This window comes from Cydia pomonella, chromosome 28, assembly GCF_033807575.1.
Source record: "Cydia pomonella isolate Wapato2018A chromosome 28, ilCydPomo1, whole genome shotgun sequence".
Taxonomy (NCBI): Eukaryota; Metazoa; Arthropoda; class Insecta; order Lepidoptera; family Tortricidae; genus Cydia; species Cydia pomonella.
The window spans coordinates 3559474-3575208 of NC_084730.1; the positions used below are offsets into that span (position 1 = coordinate 3559474).

The 15735-nt window shown below is 35.7% G+C and overlaps 1 protein-coding gene and 1 non-coding gene across 2 annotated transcripts in view; both read right to left on the minus strand.

Moving 5' to 3' along the window:
- Positions 1-5005, minus strand: part of LOC133532932 (organic cation transporter protein-like) — a 71073-nt gene extending 66068 nt beyond the window's left edge. The window contains exon 1 of the mRNA XM_061871800.1: positions 4842-5005. The gene's annotated coding sequence lies outside the window, so the exon portion shown is untranslated. The remainder of the gene's footprint in view (positions 1-4841) is intronic.
- Trnaa-ggc (transfer RNA alanine (anticodon GGC)) lies at positions 4540-4611 on the minus strand. Its single transcript has one exon. It is a non-coding gene; the product is annotated as a tRNA-Ala (tRNA).
- Positions 5006-15735: the final 10730 nt, after the last annotated feature.

Genomic DNA, 15735 nt, shown 5'->3' on the forward strand with positions numbered 1-15735 from the left:
TTATTTAAATAACGCGCGCAGACAACGCACAAACTAAAACGTTAAAAGTAGGACCTTGATATTTAGATACAGATAAAGATTTATTTTTAATAAGATTATATTTCAAGTAGGCAAGGCATACTACAATGCGCTTATGAACGTCAAATAAAGCTACGCCGGCTCTAACCTCTGCCTGACAACATTTATATCCCCCCTAAATTGGAGGAGGGTATCCCAATATGAGACCGGCAAGAAAACATTCCATCTTATAATTAACATAGATTAATTTAATAAATATCCTAGACATAATATAAATAAATGTTTGGCAAAAATTCCATTTTTGGTAGAACCTTTTATCGCTGACTATACACTTTTCTTTCCACAGGCAACTAATACTCATCGAGCCAATTCTAAAAACCCCCAAACACAATTAGGTTGCGTTATTTTATCACAAAGTTCCTGTCGCCACCTCCTGTCTCCATCATCAGATCAGCTCGATGGTACCATAATATTGCATTGTCATCCAACTTACATATGCATGCAATTTTTCAGCTTCATCGGAAACCGGGAAGTGGGTCAAATTTAACTTGCAAGATTTGACCCGTACATACATAAAGCCCGACCAGAAATATTGCATGCAATTTTTCAGCTTCATCGGAAACCGGGAAGTGGGTCAAATTTAACTTGCAAGATTTGACCGGTACATACATAAAGCCCGACCAGAAATATATGATCACTGTCAGAGGGCGCTTTTATTCTCATGTATAGAGTGACAGTTCAGTTTAGTATGAAAAATTTAGTCCCAATGAAATTCCGCAATATGGCGCGTGATCATATATTACTGGTCAGGCTTTAGGTACATTGCAAGTTAATAAAAATCTTGTAACAATTATTTAATTGCTACTCGATTATGTTATAGTTTCTGATTTGGACCTTGGATGTTAGTCTCTCAGGTAGTCTTCTCTGTAATAAGGCATCAACATCAAAGACTTTTTCAAGTAATTCTTAAGAACACGAACCTAGGTTCGTGTTGTTCTCTCACTCTCACAGCGCAAACGTGAGCGAGATGAATGTGCGTGCTCGGGACCGCGGATATCATGTTTTAACATTTTAATTTGTTGTAAGTAAAAAAAACGCTGAGTTACCTAAAAATAAAACTGCGCATTAAAAACATTGAGTCCAATCCCTAATCTGAACGGGAACTTTCTAAGTGGAAAATTGCGTGAGAATATTAATAAATAAATAAAATAAATAAATATTATAGGACATTATTACACAAATTGAAGTCCCACAGTAAGCTCAATAAGGCTTGTGTTGAGGGTACTTAGACAACGATATATATAATATATAAATATTTATAAATACTTAAATACATAGAAAACATCCATGACTCAGTTACAAATATCCATGCTCATCACACGAATAAATGCCTTTACCAGGATTTGAACGCGGGACCATCGGCTTCGTAGGCGGGTCACTACCCACTATGCCAAACTGGTCGTCGGCGGTGGAATATTCTCATGAAAGTTTCCAGAAATTTTCGAAATTGGTGTCAATTCAAGACGACGCGCGCCTTAACTCGTATTGTAATGTCATTAAAGGTTAGATTTGACAATCTGCGCGTCACCGTGGATACGAACTATACCGCAATTTGTTACATACGACGTTATTGACTGCGAATATTTGTTAAGAGGCTGTCAACATCCAATGTCCTTGAAATTGATGTTACTTAAACAGTTTTTTAAGAAAGACTATTTGTTTTAGTCAAGTAAGAAAAATATATGTTCATATTAATTATATTTCAAAGACCGTGGTTGTACTCGATACATAATTGAACGAAATCGGCTCAATAGAAAATAATTGCAAAGATTGGTCTTAAAATCACAATTAAACGGTTTTATGTCTTTATTGTGTTGACTTATGGGTCTGCAATTAAAATCACAATTTCAAAATATTTATATCTAAACCGCTATTGAGTAAAATATTACACTAATAATCCACTTTTTTTTAATTATATATTTTTCTTATTATTCCCTTGCCCAGGCCCAGTAACACGCGACAGTGCTATCGCATTTACTCCGATACAAATAGACAGTGTGCGCGCTTTAGGTATTACCAGCCTCTTAAGTTATATGTATATGTAAACAAAAGATTTGAATGGCATTTAAGCAACAACCTTCTGTATGTGACGTAATTTTTATGCCATTTTCTATTTATATACTTCTGCCCGCGACTAAATAAATCTTACCTACTTATCTAAAACTAATTTAAACACCTGTAGGGCTATGATGGTCGGCTCTTTATCATTTGTCACCATGCCTGTCACGTTCTAACAAGTATGTAAGTGCGAAAGTGATGGGCATAGTGACAAGCGATAAAAATGGAACCATGCTGCCACTGCTGAATTTATGACGATGCTTAATAATGTAAATAAATAAATATTTATAGGACATTATTACACAAATTGACTAAGTCCCACAGTAAGCTCAATAAGGCTTGTGTTGAGGGTACTTAGACAGCGATATATATAATATATAAATATTTATAAATACTTAAATACATAGAAAACACCCATGACTCAGGAACAAATATCCATGCTCATCACACGATCAAATGCCCTTACCAGTATTTGAACCCGGGACCATCAGCTTCGTAGGCAGGGTCACTACTCACTAGGCCAAACCGGTCGTCAAAATGTGTCGCTTTTTGTGTGTTTTTGTGCTTGATAATGTGACGATGTTTGTGCGGATTACATTTTTGTTATGACCAAGCATGAGGCGGATTATCTATAAAAGGGGTCTCTATTGTTTCCCATAAAGTTTTAAATTTTAAATAATTGGTTTTTCTCAGAAACGTTTAACTTTTTAGGATTGGCATGAAACAAACCTAACCTAACGTAACCCATCTACAGGATAACCCTACGAAAATTGTCTAAATGAACGAAGGAGCGGGATATAGACGTTTTTAATAGCAACATCACAACTATAAGACGGATTCTAAATTTCTAACAGAGAAATTACTTGAGTGAGCGAGTCGTATGCGTTGGCATATTATTGTATCGATTAACGTATTAATTTTACTAATAAGTTTTGGTTTCTTTGTTCAGTATATAATATAATAAGTATTAATATTTAAAAATATTAGTGGTAAAACGTTGTAAAAAAAAAAAAAGAAAAAAAAATCTAGTGCTAACCACCAATTATCTGTTAACCTGTTGCTACTGGTGGGAACCTATAATTGGCTCTTTGTTATTTATATATATAACTATTGTGCAATTTATTAGCTATTGGTTCTCCGAACAATAAATAAATAAATAAAAAATCCTGAAAAGTTAATGGTCTCAGAATTATGTCTAATGATAATCTGACTATCATTAGGTACATTATGCGTTTCAATAATTATGTCAATCAAAGGGATCCGGTATAAAAGTTTTGTGCACAAAAAAAACTGTGCACATATAAAGATATGTTAAAGGTATGTAGGTTTTTGTAGGTACCGCAAAATGTGCATACTTCGCTTCGCATTGGGTAATTAAAAGAACATTTATTTCAAACCTTGGTCAGTACCCCTAGTGTAAATATTTTCGACAGGGAAACGTGACGTACGCGTTTGCGTTAACTGTCATTTTGTATGAGATTTTTGACTTTCCAAAACGTCCCGCTTGGCGCGCTGTTCAAAAACCCATACAAAATGAGACTTGACGCAAACGCGTACGTCACGTTTCGCTATCGACTAAAATTACACTAGGGGTACTGTACACTGTTAGTGTTAGTGCTTAACTTAATTTCTTAAGCCCACTAAAAATACATTATTAACTAAATTTTAAACAAAATGTTGCGCTCCAAAATGTATTTGATAAGAAAATTATATAACAATCTCATTTGAGAGTTACAACACGATTACTTTAAATCAGTAAATAATACAATATAGCTACCACAATATAATAATTAAAAAATTAAAATTATTTTTTGAATAAAGTAGGCACGTTTTACGATAGTTTTATTTTTACACATTTTTTTATTATTATTTATTTGGAGATCCAACAGCTGTGACATTAACATAGAAAAATATAGTAGATACAGGAAGCCAATTATAGGAAATTTTATCGTAATTTTGTTAATGAATGATTTTTTTCGGTTCGAAAATAATTAAATGAATTTAACATTGAACTGTAATATGTAGATCTCATATACAAAAGAAAAAGTGAAGCTCTCTAGTAGCAGCAGCCGGATTCGAACCGGTGACTTTTTACACGGCTAATGACAACGCCCTGGACCTCTACTGTAGGGCTAAGATGGTCGGCTCTTTATCATTTGTCACCTTGCCTGTCACGATCTAACAAGTATGTAAATGCGAAAGTGACAGGAATAGTGACAAGCGATAAAAATGGAACCATGCTGCCACTGCAGGTCACTTCACCTCCGCCTTTTTTTAGTACAGCTATTACAGTTAAATGTAAATATTTATTTTCCTTTTTTATTGTGGAACGTACCACATTACAATCTATAAATTGTATATACAGATGTCAACCACAATGAAATAATCAACGCTGATCAACTCTGGTCAACGCGGGACTCGAACCCACATCTTTGGATTGCCGGTCTAACGCGTTACCAATTGCGCCAGCTGACCATCCGTAATTCACTGTGAATATAACCATTGCAACTGTGACAACGTCACTAGCGACATCTATTACAGTAATTGTAACTATTAAAAAACACAAATTAATATATTAATTAAAAGGTTGACTTTTAAAGACTCATGGCATTAAGTCCGCCTTTTGTACCGTAAGGTTTACTTCTGTGCAATAAAGGAATAAATCAATTAAATTTAATCCCTAATTTGTACCGCACTGAACTCACCCCAATTCCCCTTTTCCCAAGCTGGAACGTACACAAACACTGCAATATTTCAAAGTCCGCGAACAATCTAAATACTACAGCTGCGAGCACTAACGACTGAGTCGATCTGCTCGCGCGAGTGCACTGGCTCGGACAGTAGCAACCTTGCTTTTAAAACAACTTGTAAAAAACCCCCACCAATGGATTTCATTAAAAAAATCTTTTTTTTTAATGGGCATTTTCAGAAAAACGTGTATTTTATAAGCTAACAAATTTTGGGTTATTTCAACACAGAATCACGAGCACTATATATTTAAGCAATAAATAAATGGGTCGCTCTTTTAATAGGGTTGTTTCCAATTTTTTGAAACGCTTGTATTACGTTCTATATTAACGAAAAGTTGCCCTAAAATTCATCTTTTATACTAAAAACGCTGCGTTCGCGCCCAAAACGCTCTTTGAAAATTGTGTGACGTCACAGTTTACAGTTTGACCCATAACTACATACGCACGTAGAAGATACGAACTGTCAACTGACATTTGTCATTTGTTGTTTATCGCCTAACTGTCAACAGTGTCAATCCGAGAGTTGTGACGTCATCAGGATCTTCAATGACGTTTCGAGTTTGGGCACGTGACGTGTGCCAAAAGATATTTTAAATTAAATATTTACAAAAATATGGTCATTACAGGTCCCCTAAAAGTAGTTCAACATGTTCTTATAATCCAAAAGAATTTATTGGGATACAATTCTGCCCTAAGATTTGTAGATGGAAACAACCCTATTGTCAGTTTTGTAACGCAATTAACCATACATGTAGGTATATAATCGTTACAGAACTGACCAATCAATTTTGTATGGAAAATTAAGGATTTAAAATTTTGTAAGGCAAAAATATATTTTATTTCTGAAAGCCCGAAATATACATATACGTAGGTCACTAGATAAGTTTTGCAATAGACAAATATGAAACAATGACGTTGCCTACCACATATATTTTTTAAAACTATATTTCCATAGACAATGTGTGGGCGGAAAACATTTACTTATTAAAAACTAGATTAAAACGTGGGCTAAGAGCGATTTACGCATATTTTATACATTTTCATTTTTTTAATAAGTAGATTTAATTAAAAAGAAAGTAAATGGTTTCCAGCCAATCATTGTCTATGGAAATATAGTTTTAAAAAGTATATATGATAGGCCACCTGTTTGTTTCATTAATGTCTATTGCAAAACTTATCTAGTGACCTATGTACATGTATTTTTTTTTTCGAAGGAAAATAATTAAGTAAATCAAAGGGCTCTAATCGGCGTTGGGTCTGGAGCCCGTCTAATCTAAACTCTGAAATAAATTGGCAGCGATAGACGGGCGAATTCCAGTTTTAGTTGTGCGATCCGAATCCGACACGATTCTGATCTGTCAGTGTCAAAATTAGTTGAAGAAATGTCATTTTTCTACAACTAATTAATAACTGGAACTCGAATTCGCCCGAGAGTGACAGGTATACTACGAACGTCAAACTCCTATGAAAATATCAAGTTTAACAATTTATAGGGCACACTTATATACAGGCTGTAATATTAACCACCAGCTATACTCTGCGTAGACAGTGGGGCGACACTCCTCCTTTCGGTCATTCCCGGCCCCGTTCGGCTCAGCATTGCTCCGAGCAATGATTAGGGTTGGCACAACTTGACGTCCCTTTGCGTGCACGACCACAGATAAGATAATGCCTTGAATCTTGACAACCGCCGAAAGGGATAGTGCGATACATTAGAAAGGGACAGCATGATTCGTCCCTGAATCGCAGTCAAACTTCGGTTTTGTAGAAAGTGTCATTTCTGTACGGTAGTACTATCAACGAGCTCAACGAGGGTGCGGAGTGTTAGGGTCGGCAACGCGCATGTAACTCTGGAGTTGCAGGTGTACATAGGCTACGGAGACTGCTTACCATCAGGCGGGCCGTATGCCTGTTTGCTACCGACGTAGTATTAAAAAAATATATATTATTTATTCTGTGGTAGTGACTTTATAGGTCATACTGAACAAATTTTATTATGGGACCGAAGCCGAAATCGCGACGTAAAAATGGGTTGTCCCATAGAAATGACATAGGGCATCACATCAAAATTGGTTGTCCCATAGAAATGACATAGGGCATCACATCAAAATTGGTTGTCCCATAGAAATGGCATAGGGCATCACATCAAAATTGGTTGTCCCATGGAAATGACATAGGGCATCACATCACAATTGGTTGTCCCATAGAAATGACATAGGGCATCACATCAAAATTGGTTGTCCCATAGAAATGACATAGGGCATCACATCAGCCGGAATGTATAAAAAAGCTTCGCATACACGATCGAGCTATTACTAAAAATAGGAAATGTTTCAGTAATAACTTAAAATGTACTTTAATTTTGAACTTGTATGTACCGGTAAAATTATTATAATAAGGTAAGGTGGTGTAAGACAAACACTTGTATGCAATCCTGTTATAATTTTAATACAATAAAATTAGTTTTAAAATTTAATACTTAATTTATAAGTTTTGTAGTTTAGTTTTTAGTATATTTACCATTTAAATATACGATACACGAATAATTGTAAATAACATTAATGTTACATTTTTTATTTATAAGCATATCTAAATAAATATTTAGAAATTATATTTTTAGAGTTTTAGGTTATCATATCTTGTATAAATAATTTACATGTTGTTTTGGTGTTAACGTAGGGAAGAGCGGTGCCTCCCAACGCAGGCACAGATCATATAATACTAGACGCAGGCAATTCTTTGCTTACCGGGCGGCTCCATCCCCTAAATCATGGCCATGTGTATTTTAAGGAAATAAAGAATCTTGTATTTGTATTTGTATCCTCATACGTCTTGCCCCGAGCCTTAACTTAAATAAATATTATATGACAAAGTCAATATATTCAAAATAGGCCTAGTAACAAGCACTTTTAAATTTACATTATTACACAAATAACATTAATTAATTTTTTGACATTATTACACAAATTTTGGCATTTTGTTATAAGTGGTGAAGTTACTGGGTTCATAGCATGTAAGAAACAGTAGATTAAAATACAGCTACTAAAAACAAAAATGTTAATACTAGATGGTAAAAGAGCTCTTTTTTTTCATTAAATAAAAACTTATATTAGGTATTTAATGCCTTAATCACAGGGTATAAAATTAAAACTAAACTAGCCTTAAAATAAAACTACTTAAAAATTAAACTAATATTAAATAAAACTAAAAGTAAAAGATATACTAATGAACAAATTAGTTATAAAAAGAATACCCCTTCTAAAGCCTCCGCCTGCGGCAAGGTAGGCAAGGGGGGGGTAGTTTTTTTAATTCAGAGACAAACTAGAGGAGTCCGATTGCCATATCGTTCGATGCCAACGAACATGCGATACCTATTTGTCAAAATTGTTTGCAATTGACATTCTATTTCGAATAAAACGTCGTCTCGACTGATATTAGAATAGAGCTCATATCAAATTGCTTTGTTTTCAAGATGTTCAAAATTTGAATGTCGTTACCAAACCGATTTTGATATAGTAGAAATAGAATTTACAACATCTTAAATTAGCTGTAACAAAACAGTTTATCTTAATACTAGCCATTATTTTTTAATCTTCAAAGCATCATAGAGGGTAATAGTACATTGTGCAACGAGGGGGGTTAGTGAAATTTATGTATACGAGGGTTGCAGGCTGGAGGGAATTAAAGATCCGAGTTTGCAATATTTTTACCCCGGGACTAAGTACACACAATGTTTCTCATCACACTTGCGAAGAAAAAACTAAATTTTAAGCAAAATAATTCTTAAATACGGTGATATATCAGACATTCGTCCGCCATTTTGTAATTTCTTGACCGGTTAGGTATCGAAGACCTATTCGGCATTCAGCCACGATTGAAAATTATGTAAAAATATTTTAAACGGCTATTAAATTGATCAATTTAAATAATTTGAAACATATAGATTATAGTAAACTAAAATATTAAATTATAAATGTCAGTATTTTAAAAACAAAACTCATTTATGCTACTTGGTTTGTATGAATAAGTGATATAACTAAAAAAACAACAACAACAATACCATCCATAACTCCCGGGAACAATATAGGCCTTTACAAATACAAAATACAAATAACAAAATTCTTTATTTCATTAAATACAGTACATATAATTTAAGGGATGGTGTCTCCCGGTAAGCAATATTGCCTGTGTTGGGAGGCACCGCTCTTCCGTGATTATTAATAACTAATACTAAGATCTATACTATTTACAAACAAAATATATTACTAACATACTACTAACAACCTTTGTCCTTCAATTCACCTGCATGAAATAAGATCTTTATCGAGCAAGTGCGATGAAAACCCTGATATATGTGTAGATAAAGATTTTTTAAATGCAAACTTATTGTCGAATATAGAACCCTATAAAGCGAAGCCACAACATAAATACAAAACATAAATTTGCGGTGACACTATATTCTTAACAATAGGGTTTTCATACTTTTCATATGACATCGTTTAAGAGCCCCATTTGATCTCATCTCTGCGCGTTCTTTAGAAAACCGACTGCTAGTAATCAGGTATTATAAGCCAATAGTATATTTACTATTTTTTCATCACACTTGCTCGAAAAAGGTCTTATTTCATACAGGTGTCTTGAAGGACAATGGCCTATATTGTTCCCGCGGGAGTTATGGATTGTGAAAGTGAGTTTTTTTTTTATTGTGTCACTAATTCATACCAACCAAGTAGCTATAAATGAGTTAACACTGACTTTTTAAATTTATTTTTATTGTTTATGTTTAAAAAATATTTAATATGATTAATTTAATATTTAACCGTTTAAAATATTTGTACACAATTTTCAATCATAGCTGAATGCCGGATAGTTCTGTGCCGTTAATGCCTAACATGTCAACGATTGACAATATGGCGGACGAATGTTAGATTTGTCACCGTATTTGTGAATGATTTCGCTTAAATTTTAGTTTTTTCTTCGTAAGTGTAATTACAAAAAAGTGTACAACATTGTGTGTAACTCCGTGGGTAAGAATATTGCAAATTCAAGTCTTTAATGCACTCCACCCTGCGGCTGTCGTGTATCTAAAGACCTCGTTTGCAAAATTGCACTTACTTTCCTCGTTGCACAATGTATTATTACTACAGAGGCTGTTTAAGATGGCGCGTAAAGCCAAGAAATCAGAACGGAACAAAAAATACGGCGCTACGCGTGTAAATTGCGATGGAAGATTCGACAATCGCGCGGGTTTTGACGTTTCACCTTAATAACTCTGAAAGTATTCTTCTGATTAAAATACCTCGCCTATATCACTAGCTATTTCATACTAAACTTATACCGTTCTATTAGATATCATAGTATTTCCGAAGAAAAAATTTTATTACCGCTACTTTTGAGTTTAGAAAAATTCGAATATTAAAAAACGTAGGGATAAAAGCCATTTACAAACGCGTCAATCGGCCCTTTACTTTGTTACTTTGCTGTTTGAAGGTAAGAAAAAGCGTCATGCGCGTGAACGCTTTTACTATGAAAGTCTGACTTCCGCGCAGCGTTCTGCGTAACATGGCGCAACTCAAATATCAAATCAAACCGGAAGGACAAGGCTTGTCGACGCACGTTTTGCAATAAACGGTTTGTAGTAACTAACTGTTTTATATGTATAGCATGGTATATAAAAAAACCGGCCAAGTGCGAGTCGGACTCGCGCACCGATGAGGGTTCCGTACAAACCTGTAGGTATACAAGTAAAATTCACCCATCACGAAAAAAATTTTATTATATGATGTAACTAAAAAATTACGGTTTTCGTAATTTTTCCTTTATCTGAGCTAAGACGGTGCTTCCTACCAAATTTCAAGATTCTGAGTTCACGGGAAGTACCCTGTAGGTTTTGATTCTCTTGCGAGTGTCGAAAATTTGCGGAAATTTGCGGCATAAATGGCTGTATCTTTTGATTGCGTTGGCTTAAGTTTGATTTTTTTCACAGCTCCAAGGAACAGTAAACCTGAGTATTTGATATAAATTCCAGCTTGATACCTCCACGCGTTCCTGAGAAAACGGGTTTTGACAGACAGACGGACGGACGGACAACAAAGTGATCCTATAAGGGTTCCGTTTTTTCCTTTCGAGGTACGGAACCCTAAAAATGACTATAGTATAGTAGTATGACTATTACAGGGCAGGGTCCACTTCATCAGAAACATCATAGAAGGGAAAATAAATGGAAGGAGATGGAGGGGAAGACCAAGAAAAAGTTATATGAGCCAAGAAAAGTTATAGGAACACGCAGCCCCCCCCCCCCCCCCTAGCCCCCTTATTCATAAACGTCTACTAAAGTTAACAAGCCGCTAATAATCGTTTGTCCCTTTCCATCATACCAATACGTCGGAAAGGGACAAACGATTATCAGCGGCTTGTTAACTTTAGTAGACGTTTATGAATAAGGGGGCTAGGGGGGGGGGGGGGGCTGCGTGTTCCTATAACTTTTCTTGGCTCATATAACTTTTTCTTGGTCTTCCCCTCCATCTCCTTCCATTTATTTTCCCTTCTATGATGTTTCTGATGAAGTGGACCCTGCCCTGTAATAGTCATACTACTATACTATAGTCATTTTTAGGGTTCCGTACCTCGAAAGGAAAAAACGGAACCCTTATAGGATCACTTTGTTGTCCGTCCGTCCGTCTGTCTGTCAAAACCCGTTTTCTCAGGAACGCGTGGAGGTATCAAGATTTACAAACGCGTCAATCGGCCCTTTACTTTGTTACTTTGCTGTTTGAAGGTAAGAAAAAGCGTCATGCGCGTGAACGCTTTTACTATGAAAGTCTGACTTCCGCGCAGCGTTCTGCGTAACATGGCGCAACTCAAATATCAAATCAAACCGGAAGGACAAGGCTTGTCGACGCACGTTTTGCAATAAACGGTTTGTAGTAACTAACTGTTTTATATGTATAGCATGGTATATAAAAAAACCGGCCAAGTGCGAGTCGGACTCGCGCACCGATGAGGGTTCCGTACAAACCTGTAGGTATACAAGTAAAATTCACCCATCACGAAAAAAATTTTATTATATGATGTAACTAAAAAATTACGGTTTTCGTAATTTTTCCTTTATCTGAGCTAAGACGGTGCTTCCTACCAAATTTCAAGATTCTGAGTTCACGGGAAGTACCCTGTAGGTTTTGATTCTCTTGCGAGTGTCGAAAATTTGCGGAAATTTGCGGCATAAATGGCTGTATCTTTTGATTGCGTTGGCTTAAGTTTGATTTTTTTCACAGCTCCAAGGAACAGTAAACCTGAGTATTTGATATAAATTCCAGCTTGATACCTCCACGCGTTCCTGAGAAAACGGGTTTTGACAGACAGACGGACGGACGGACAACAAAGTGATCCTATAAGGGTTCCGTTTTTTCCTTTCGAGGTACGGAACCCTAAAAATGACTATAGTATAGTAGTATGACTATTACAGGGCAGGGTCCACTTCATCAGAAACATCATAGAAGGGAAAATAAATGGAAGGAGATGGAGGGGAAGACCAAGAAAAAGTTATATGAGCCAAGAAAAGTTATAGGAACACGCAGCCCCCCCCCCCCCTAGCCCCCTTATTCATAAACGTCTACTAAAGTTAACAAGCCGCTAATAATCGTTTGTCCCTTTCCATCATACCAATACGTCGGAAAGGGACAAACGATTATCAGCGGCTTGTTAACTTTAGTAGACGTTTATGATTTTTATGAATAAGGGGGTAAAGGGCTGGCTTCGAATCGACCAGGGTGGAGACAACTTCATCAAGCTGCACAGACGAGAGCCAAGAAGAAGAAGAGGGTAGGGTATTAGGGTTGTATCCATTAATTTATTAAAATATTAATGATGATCATAATATAAATTCATGTAGATTGGTTGAACATAATTTATAGCGTATTTTTTTATTGCGAGACTAAATATCTAAATCTAGGCTAAGCCTAGTCCGTTTTTTGAAGATTTGGATTTTTCTAACCTCAAAAGTAGTGGTAATTACCTTTTTTCTCCGAAATGCTAGGGTTCCTATGATATCTAATATTGTGGTACAGTAATACATACATATGTAAACAACACTATAATTCAGTGCATAGTTAAATATTAAGATTTAATTTTGGAGGAAAAAAGCTACCATTACTTTTAAGGTTACATTTGTAAACTAAAAAAAACGGACTACTTATAGTGTTCAAGTATTTCCATCACTAAATAATCATTACCTACCAAAAAATACCTGAAATGTCAAATTTTTACTTTGGACATCGCCAATTCCATTTCACCAGAATGTCGCGTTCTGAGAGAAAATTCACGGGAATGTTATTATGAATAACTGAAACTCTAGGTCCATGGGGTCCAAGCACGCACAAGTTTTTTGCAGAAATCGCGAAGCGTCTGATTCACGTAACTGGTGACCGAAGAGCTGGCAGCTTCCGGGAACAACGTATCAGCATTGCGATACAACGAGGAAATGCCGCCAGCATCCTTGGTACAATGCCTCAATATAGTTCGTGCCATCCACGATGACGCGAATCTAACACTTAATAACATATGATATTACAAGCCATGGCACGCGTCTTCGTGAACGACACGATCTATAATTGTCTAAATATTTCTATCCGGATTCGTGAAATCAGCCAACGTGGATATAAAAAGATCCCAACGAATTGAACCTTCAAAGTCAATTAAAAATATATAAATAGTTTCTGGTCGGGTGCATTCGGAAATATAAACATAGACAATTGTTAACCTAAGTTTTTTGAACCTTTTTTACCCAATTTTGCGGCATTTTTTTGACCTAACTTACGACCCGTGAAGAATTCGTGCTATTTCAGCGTTTTTTTGCGACTAATGAGTAATCCTAATTAATAATGTCTAGATTAATTGGCCTTTTGCAGACCTTACTATGAAGGTAAACTTTTTTCTTAGCTGTGCAAAACGAGAGCTATGGATGTTATGGACCATTTTATCACGTTGTACACATAAGATTTATCGCGTTATTCCAACTTAGTATCACCAGCTCTTTCGATCCTTATAAATTTTATAACAAATGTAAAAATCAGCCAATAGCATGTCGGGCCATGCTCAGTGTAGGGTTTCCTGGTTACCATTCTGTCAGAACAGGCCAAACGAGGGCTATTATTAAGTATCATGTACATTACAAGCATAATGGTCCGCTGCAGGGGACCATCGAATGCGCCGACTTCTGGCCGAAGGGTGTCGTGTTTCGGAGGTTCCGGGGCAAACTGCCGAATCCGACACAAGAGCAGCCGATTCAACGGAGCCACGCCGTTTTGTGTAAATAGTGTTTAGTTGTAGTTTTATAAAATGTATATGTATGTTAGTCTGTAAGGTATTTGTAACATGGGCCTTGTTGCCTGAATCAAATTTTAAATAAAAAATAATAAGGGAGTAAGGGAGTACGCTTTGTATGTCCTTTTAGTAAGAAGAGAAAATTTTTGCAACAACTTAAAAACGGCTGGACCGATCATGTTCGATATAGTTTTCTTTAAAAGTATTTATTTCCCGATTTCATTTCATATTTTTGGAACCCATGTTTCAAAAGTTCGAGGGGAGGACACATATTTTATCTTTTGCAGCGATTATTTCCCATTTTAACTGTATCAAAATAGTTATTTACGATACAAGTGCGAAAAATAGGAAATTACCTATTCGCACGTGTATCGTACAAAGTTTTACAGTACATATGGCTATGGCTGTTTAAAGTTTCGACATAATTACATAATGTGCTAATTTGCGCACTCGTGCGGAAAAGTAGCATCATATGTACTGTAAAAACATTTTTGAAAGACCTATCTGACAATACCCCACATTATTGAGTCAACGCAATAAACAATCGACAAATAAATATTTGTATGGCAGGCACACTAAAAAAGTTTTTATAAAGTTTTATATTTACTGTTCGGTCGGACACATGATTTTGTATCCATGCCAAATTGCACCTTCTAGCACTAACGATCACGGAGCAAGGACGCGGACGGACGGACAGACGGACATGGTGAAACTATAAGGGTTTCTAGGTGACTACGATACACTAAAAAAGTGTCCCAAGATTTTTATTTCCATTTCATTGCCATTTTTCATACTTTATATGGGGGTAACAAAATTGAAGGGACGAAAAATTCACGGAAATTTTGGGACACTTTTACTTTTATTAGGATTGAAAGAGCTCCTGATTTTAAGTAGAAATGATCGGGTATTTTTGCCATTTTTATGTGAAATTTTTGCCACATTTTCATTATAATACTTCTAGTCAGGATCGAGAGCCATCATCCTTATAGGAGAAAAGAGTGTTCCTTTTTTTTTCAATTTTATTTTTTGTTTCCACCATACAAAGTATATCATTATATGGGGAAATGGTAACACAATAGGAAAAAACTCTGGGACATTTTTTGTCCCATTAGGAGATCGTGATTCTGAGTAGAAAAAACACAAAATTTATGAAAAAAATACAAAATTAATGAAAGTGTCATTTTTTAAGAAAACCTCTAATAACACAAGTATTCTCAAATCGGAAAAATTGGCTAAGTGCGAGTCGTAAACGCGCACGAAGGGTTCAGTACCATCCTATCTGTAAAAACGGAAAAAAATCACGTTTGTTGTATGGGAGCACCCTTAAATATTTATTTTATTCTATTTTTTTGTATTTGTTGTTATAGCGGCAACATCATCGTCTGGGAAAATTTTAATTGTCTAACTATCACGGTTCATGAGATACAGCCTGGTGACAGACGGACGGACAGCGGTCTTAGGAATAGGGTCTCGTTTTACCCTTTGGGTACGGAACCCTAAAAATTAAGTATAGTGTACAATTTTAAAT